Here is a 7,622-nt window from a genome sequence, read left to right on the forward strand (position 1 = left end):
ATAACAGTGTAAAGTAGTCAGAGTACAGCTTGTATAACAGTGTAAAGTAGTCAGAGTACAGCTTGTATAACAGTGTAAAGTAGTCAGAGTACAGCTTGTATAACAGTGTAAAGTAGTCAGAGTACAGCTTGTATAACAGTGTAAAGTAGTCAGTGTACAGATTGTATGACAGTGTAAAGTAGTTAGAGTACAGCTTGTATAACAGTGTAAAGTAGTCAGTGTACAGCTTGTATAACAGTGTAAAGTAGTCAGTGTACGGCTTGTATAACAGTGTAAAGTAGTCAGAGTACAGCTTGTATAACAGTGTAAAGTAGTCAGAGTACGGCTTGTATAACAGTGTAAAGTAGTCAGTGTACAGCTTGTATAACAGTGTAAAGTAGTCAGTGTACGGCTTGTATAACAGTGTAAAGTAGTCAGTGTACAGCTTGTATAACAATGTAAATAGTCAGAGTACAGCTTGTATAACAGTGTAAAGTAGTCAGAGTACAGCTTGTATAACAGTGTAAAGTGGTCAGTGTACGGCTTGTATAACAGTGTAAAGTAGTCAGAGTACAGCTTGTATAACAGTGTAAAGTAGTCAGTGTACAGCTTGTATAACAGTGTAAAGTAGTCAGAGTACAGCTTGTATAACAGTGTAAAGTAGTCAGTGTACGGCTTGTATAACAGTGTAAAGTAGTCAGTGTACAGATTGTATAACAGTGTAAAGTAGTTAGAGTACAGCTTGTATAACAGTGTAAAGTAGTCAGTGTACAGCTTGTATAACAGTGTAAAGTAGTCAGTGTACGGCTTGTATAACAGTGTAAAGTAGTCAGAGTACAGCTTGTATAACAGTGTAAAGTAGTCAGAGTACGGCTTGTATAACAGTGTAAAGTAGTCAGTGTACAGCTTGTATAACAGTGTAAAGTAGTCAGTGTACAGCTTGTATAACAATGTAAAGTAGTCAGAGTACAGCTTGTATAACAGTGTAAAGTGGTCAGTGTACGGCTTGTATAACAGTGTAAAGTAGTCAGAGTACAGCTTGTATAACAGTTGTGGCGAAACCAACCTCGCCACTGGGTTTTGGAGAGGACTGTTTAAAAGCCTCTTGCCTCAGGATTATGGCCCATAGTAACTGTAAGGAGAAGACAGACCGGCCGCACAGCTTAAATCTGTCTGTAGAATTGTATTTTATGTTATTATGCGTTCGGTTACATTGTATGTTATGTGAGGGCACCCAGAAAGCTAATATTATTGTATTCGTGTATTCTGAGTGCCATTCACCTAATGATATGCACTCAGACTTGAGCTATCTGGGGATATGTTAAATGTCTGTGTTTGCTGTGGGGGTGTGCCATTGTGTGTTTGGGTGGTGATTCCTGTCCTGTTGTCTCCACATGTGTATTGGTGATCTCCCCTTTGTCCTGAGAGATAATTGGATTGTGTTCGGTCGTCTCCGGGACAGAGGGGAGGAAACCATGATGCATTGTGGGGATATGTTGTATCTGTCCTGTATCTGCAAAAACTGTAATAAAAACCAGGCTGGGTGTGCCAGCACTTCAGATCACTGCTTGACCCTCAACACGGAGCCTTGTCTCGTTATTGGGGGATTCCCTGTATGCTGTTGGAGACTGATTGCCAGGAGTGTAAGCTGACGGATACGCTTTTCCTGTTCGTCTGACTGACAGCTACTTGTGAGGTTCCAGTTTGGAGTGCTATTTTGTATCCAGTTCGGGAGGTTGGTGTTCTGCAGTAGCTGTGCCTGTCTCTCGGAAAGGGGCATATCGCCTAAACGGATTTTAACCCCTTGTCTGCTGAAACGGTGTCGTTACGTTGGTGGCAAGCAGCGGGATCGTTCCTACAGCCAGAAGGACAGCTACAGGAGACACCATTTCTGTGGATTCTACAATTTAAGGGCAACGCATGTCTCAGTACAGTGACCCTAAAAGCACCAGGATGGAACCAGCAGTGGAGTACAGATACTCTGTGGAGGAATTTGACCGTATGATGTGGTTGCGGCTGAACTTCTTCGGACCCAATCCAGGTGAGAAATACGTGAAGTTCGTGAGGAATCTAGTGTCTACGACCCTACTATACCGGGCAGAAGGTGACGGTCAGCTGCCACGTTGGGTGGACCTCCATCGGAAGTTACGGTTGCGGGACAGTGGGAGCCCAGTCTCCATTCCCCAGCGGCAGTGTGAAGTGCAGGGAGGGGAGAGCAGCGGCCTCCCTCCCCAGCGGCAGGCTGAGTTACAGGGGGCAGAGGTAGTTGTTCCTGCCCCCCAGCAGCAGAGTGATATGCCGGGAAGGCAGTGTGAAATGCAGGGAGAGGAGAGCAGCGGCCTCCCTCCCCAGCGGCAGGCTGAGTTACAGGGGGCAGAGGTAGTTGTTCCTGCCCCCCAGCAGCGGAGTGATGTGCCGGGAAGGCAGTGTGAAATGCAGGGAGAGGAGAGCAACGGCCTCCCTCCCCAGCGGCAGGCTGAGTTACAGGGGGCAGAGGTAGTTGTTCCTGCCCCCCAGCAGCAGCATGATTTTTTGGGAATTGGGAGCCGAGTCTCCATTCCCCAGCGGCAGGCGGAGTTACAGGGGGCAGAGACAGTCGGTCCTGTCCCCCAGCGGCAGAGTGTCCTACAGGGAATAGAGAGCCCAGTCTCCTTTCCCCAGCAGCAGGACACTGTATTGGGAGCGGAGGCGGTCGGTCACTCTCCCCAGCGGCTGGAAGTATGTATGGGAGAGGAGCTCGCTACCCCCTCTCCCCAGCGGCAGCTTAACGCACCAGGGGGAGACAGTAAGCCCCACAACAGTGCAGATGGGACCGTGGTCTCTGCACTTACAGCACAGGGGGTAGAGACAGTCGGTCTCCCCCTCCAACAACCAGGCTCCAACCAGGCTTCTTCCGTGGTAGCGCTGGCACCAGGGCTGAGTACCGCTGATCCCTGCCCACAAAGCAACCTCCACTCCAAACCAGGGAGCAACTCAGAGACCGGGAGTACCAGCTTCCAACATAACTTTGGTGGATTCACTGGACAGAGACATGCTACGAAATTCAGCAGGTCCAGTATTTTGTTGTGGGTGGCCTGCCAGACTAACTCAGGTACCGACCGGCGTGAGGTCAGGTATCTGGTTAGTCTTCCCTGGGGGGGGGAGATGTGTGGCGAAACCAACCTCGCCACTGGGTTTTGGAGAGGACTGTTTAAAAGCCTCTTGCCTCAGGATTATGGCCCATAGTAACTGTAAAGGAGAAGACAGACCGGCCGCACAGCTTAAATCTGTCTGTAGAATTGTATTTTATGTTTATTATGCGTTCGGTTAAATTGTATGTTATGTGAGGCACCCAGATAGCTAATATTATTGTATTCGTGTATTCTGAGTGCCATTCACCTAATGATATGCACTCAGACTTGAGCTATCTGGGGATATGTTAAATGTCTGTGTTTGCTGTGGGGTGTGCCATTGTGTGTTTGGGTGGTGATTCCTGTCCTGTTGTCTCCACATGTGTATTGGTGATCTCCCCTTTGTCCTGAGAGATAATTGGATTGTGTTCGGTCGTCTCCGGGACAGAGGGGAGGAAACCATGATGCATTGTGGGGATATGTTGTATCTGTCCTGTATCTGCAAAAACTGTAATAAAAACCAGGCTGGGTGTGCCAGCACTTCAGATCACTGCTTGACCCTCAACACGGAGCCTTGTCTCGTTATTGGGGGATTCCCTGTATGCTGTTGGAGACTGATTGCCAGGAGTGTAAGCTGACGGATACGCTTTTCCTGTTCGTCTGACTGACAGCTACTTGTGAGGTTCCAGTTTGGAGTGCTATTTTGTATCCAGTTCGGGAGGTTGGTGTTCTGCAGTAGCTGTGCCTGTCTCTCGGAAAGGGGCATATCGCCTAAACGGATTTTAACCCCTTGTCTGCTGAAACGGTGTCGTTACAACAGTGTAAAGTAGTCAGTGTACAGCTTGTATAACAGTGTAAAATAGTCAGTGTACAGATTGTATAACAGTGTAAAGTAGTTAGAGTACAGCTTGTATAACAGTGTAAAGTAGTCAGTGTGCAGCTTGTATAACAGTGTAAAGTAGTCAGTGTACAGATTGTATAACAGTGTAAAGTAGTTAGAGTACAGCTTGTATAACAGTGTAAAGTAGTCAGTGTGCAGCTTGTATAACAGTGTAAAGTAGTCAGTGTACGGATTGTATAACAGTGTAAAGTAGTCAGAGAACAGCTTGTATAACAGTGTAAAGTAGTCAGTGTACAGCTTGTATAACAGTGTAAAGTAGTCAGAGTACAGCTTGTATAACAGTGTAAAGTAGTCAGTGTACAGCTTGTATAACAGTGTAAAATAGTCAGAGTACAGCTTGTATAACAGTGTAAAGTAGTCAGAGTACAGCTTGTATAACAGTGTAAAGTAGTCAGAGTACAGCTTGTATAACAGTGTAAAGTAGTCAGTGTACAGCTCTTTTAACAGTGTAAAGTAGTCGGTGTACAGCTTGTATAACTGTGTAAAGTAGTCAGTGTACAGCTTGTATAACAGTGTAAGGTAGTCAGAATACGGCTCATATAACAGTGTAAAGTAGTCAGAGTACAGCTTGTATAACAGTGTAAAGTAGTCAGTGTACAGCTTGTATAACAGTGTAAAGTAGTCAGTGTACGGTTTGTATAACAGTGTAAAGTAGTCAGTGTACGGCTCGTATAACAGTGTAAAGTAGTCAGTGTACGGTTTGTATAACAGTGTAAAGTAGTCAGAGTACAGCTTGTATAACAGTGTAAAGTAGTCAGAGTACAGCTTGTATAACAGTGTAAAGTAGTCAGTGTGCAGCTTGTATAACAGTGTAAAGTAGTCAGAGTACAGATTGTATAACAGTGTAAAGTAGTCAGTGTACAGCTTGTATAACAGTGTTAAAAAGTCAGAGTACAGCTTGTATAACAGTGTAAAGTAGTCAGAGTACAGCTTGTATAACAGTGTAAAGTAGTCAGTGTGCAGCTTGTATAACAGTGTAAAGTAGTCAGAGTACAGCTTGTATACAAGTGTAAAGTAGTCAGTGTACAGCTTGTATAACAGTGAAAAGTAGTTAGTGTACGGCTTGTATAACAGTGTAAAGTAGTCAGTGTACGGCTTGTATAACAGTGTAAAGTAGTCAGAGTACAGCTTGTATAACAGTGTAAAGTAGTCAGTGTACAGCTTGTATAACAGTGTAAAGTAGTCAGTGTACAGCTCGTATAACAGTGTAAAGTAGTCAGTGAACAGCTTGTATAACAGTGTAAAGTAGTCAGTGTACGGCTTGTATAACAGTGTAAAGTAGTCAGAGTACGGCTTGTATAACAGTGTAAAGTAGTCAGTGTACGGCTCGTATAACAGTGTAAAGTAGTCAGAGTACGGCTTGTATAACAGTGTAAAGTAGTCAGAGTACAGCTTGTATAACAGTGTAAAGTAGTCAGTGTACAGCTTGTATAACAGTGTAAAGTAGTCAGAGTACAGCTTGTATAACAGTGTAAAGTAGTCAGTGTACAGCTTGTATAACAGTGTAAAGTAGTCAGAGTACAGCTTGTATAACAGTGTAAAGTAGTCAGAGTACAGCTTGTATAACAGTGTAAAGTAGTCAGAGTACAGCTTGTATAACAGTGTAAAGTAGTCAGTGTACAGCTTGTATAACAGTGTAAAGTAGTCAGTGTAAAGCTTGTATAACAGTGTAAGTAGTCAGTGTACAGCTTGTATAACAGTGTAAAGTAGTCAGTGTACAGCTTGTATAACAGTGTAAAGTAGTCATAGTACAGCTTGTATAACAGTGTAAAGTAGTCAGTGTACAGCTTGTATAACAGTGTAAAGTAGTCAGTGTAGAGCTTGTATAACAGTGTAAGTAGTCAGAGTACAGCTTGTATAACAGTGTAAAGTAGTCAGTGTACAGCTTGTATAACAGTGTAAAGTAGTCAGTGTACAACTTGTATAACAGTGTAAGTAGTCAGAGTACAGCTTGTATAACAGTGTAAAGTAGTCAGTGTACAGCTTGTATAACAGTGTAAAGTAGTCAGTGTACGGCTTGTATAACAGTGTAAAGTAGTCAGTGTATAGCTTGTATAACAGTGTAAAGTAGTCAGTGTACGGCTTGTATAACAGTGTAAAGTAGTCAGTGTACGGCTTGTATAACAGTGTAAAGTAGTCAGTGTACGGCTTGTATAACAGTGTAAAGTGGTCAGTGTAAAGCTTGTATAACAGTGTAAAGTAGTCAGTGTACAACATGTATAACAGTGTAAAGTAGTCAGTGTACAGCTTGTATAACAGTGTAAAGTAGTCAGAGTACAGCTTGTATAACAGTGTAAAGTAGTCAGTGTACGGCTTGTATAACAGTGTAAAGTAGTCAGTGTAAAGCTTGTATAACAGTGTAAAGTAGTCAATGTACAGCTTGTATAACAGTGTAAAGTAGTCAGAGTACAGCTTGTATAACAGTGTAAAGTAGTCAGTGTTCAGCTTGTATAACAGTGTAAAGTAGTCAGTGTGCAGCTTGTATAACAGTGTAAAGTAGTCAGAGTACGGCTTGTATAACAGTGTAAAGTAGTCAGTGTAAAGCTTGTATAACAGTGTAAAGTAGTCAGAGTACGGCTTGTATAACAGTGTAAAGTAGTCAGAGTACAGCTTGTATAACAGTGTAAAGTAGTCAGAGTACAGCTTGTATAACAGTGTAAAGTAGTCAGAGTACAGCTTGTATAACAGTGTAAAGTAGTCAGAGTACAGCTTGTATAACAGTGTAAAGTAGTCAGAGTACGGCTTGTATAACAGTGTAAAGTAGTCAGTGTACGGCTCGTATAACAGTGTAAAGTAGTCAGAGTACGGCTTGTATAACAGTGTAAAGTAGTCAGAGTACAGCTTGTATAACAGTGTAAAGTAGTCAGAGTACAGCTTTTATAACAGTGTAAAGTAGTCAGTGTACAGCTTGTATAACAGTGTAAAGTAGTCAGAGTACAGCTTGTATAACAGTGTAAAGTAGTCAGAGTACAGCTTGTATAACAGTGTAAAGTAGTCAGAGTACAGCTTGTATAACAGTGTAAAGTAGTCAGTGTACAGCTTGTATAACAGTGTAAAGTAGTCAGTGTAAAGCTTGTATAACAGTGTAAAGTAGTCAGTGTACAGCTTGTATAACAGTGTAAAGTAGTCAGTGTACAGCTTGTATAACAGTGTAAAGTAGTCAGAGTACAGCTTGTATAACAGTGTAAAGTAGTCAGTGTACAGCTTGTATAACAGTGTAAAGTAGTCAGTGTACAACTTGTATAACAGTGTAAAGTAGTCAGAGTACAGCTTGTATAACAGTGTAAAGTAGTCAGTGTACAGCTTGTATAACAGTGTAAAGTAGTCAGTGTACGGCTTGTATAACAGTGTAAAGTAGTCAATGTATAGCTTGTATAACAGTGTAAAGTAGTCAGTGTACGGCTTGTATAACAGTGTAAAGTAGTCAGTGTACGGCTTGTATAACAGTGTAAAGTAGTCAGTGTACGGCTTGTATAACAGTGTAAAGTGGTCAGTGTAAAGCTTGTATAACAGTGTAAAGTAGTCAGTGTACAACATGTATAACAGTGTAAAGTAGTCAGTGTACAGCTTGTATAACAGTGTAAAGTAGTCAGTGTACAGCTTGTATAACAGTGTAAAGTAGTCAGAGTACA

This window comes from Bufo gargarizans, chromosome 2, assembly GCF_014858855.1.
Source record: "Bufo gargarizans isolate SCDJY-AF-19 chromosome 2, ASM1485885v1, whole genome shotgun sequence".
NCBI classification, from domain to species: domain Eukaryota; kingdom Metazoa; phylum Chordata; class Amphibia; order Anura; family Bufonidae; genus Bufo; species Bufo gargarizans.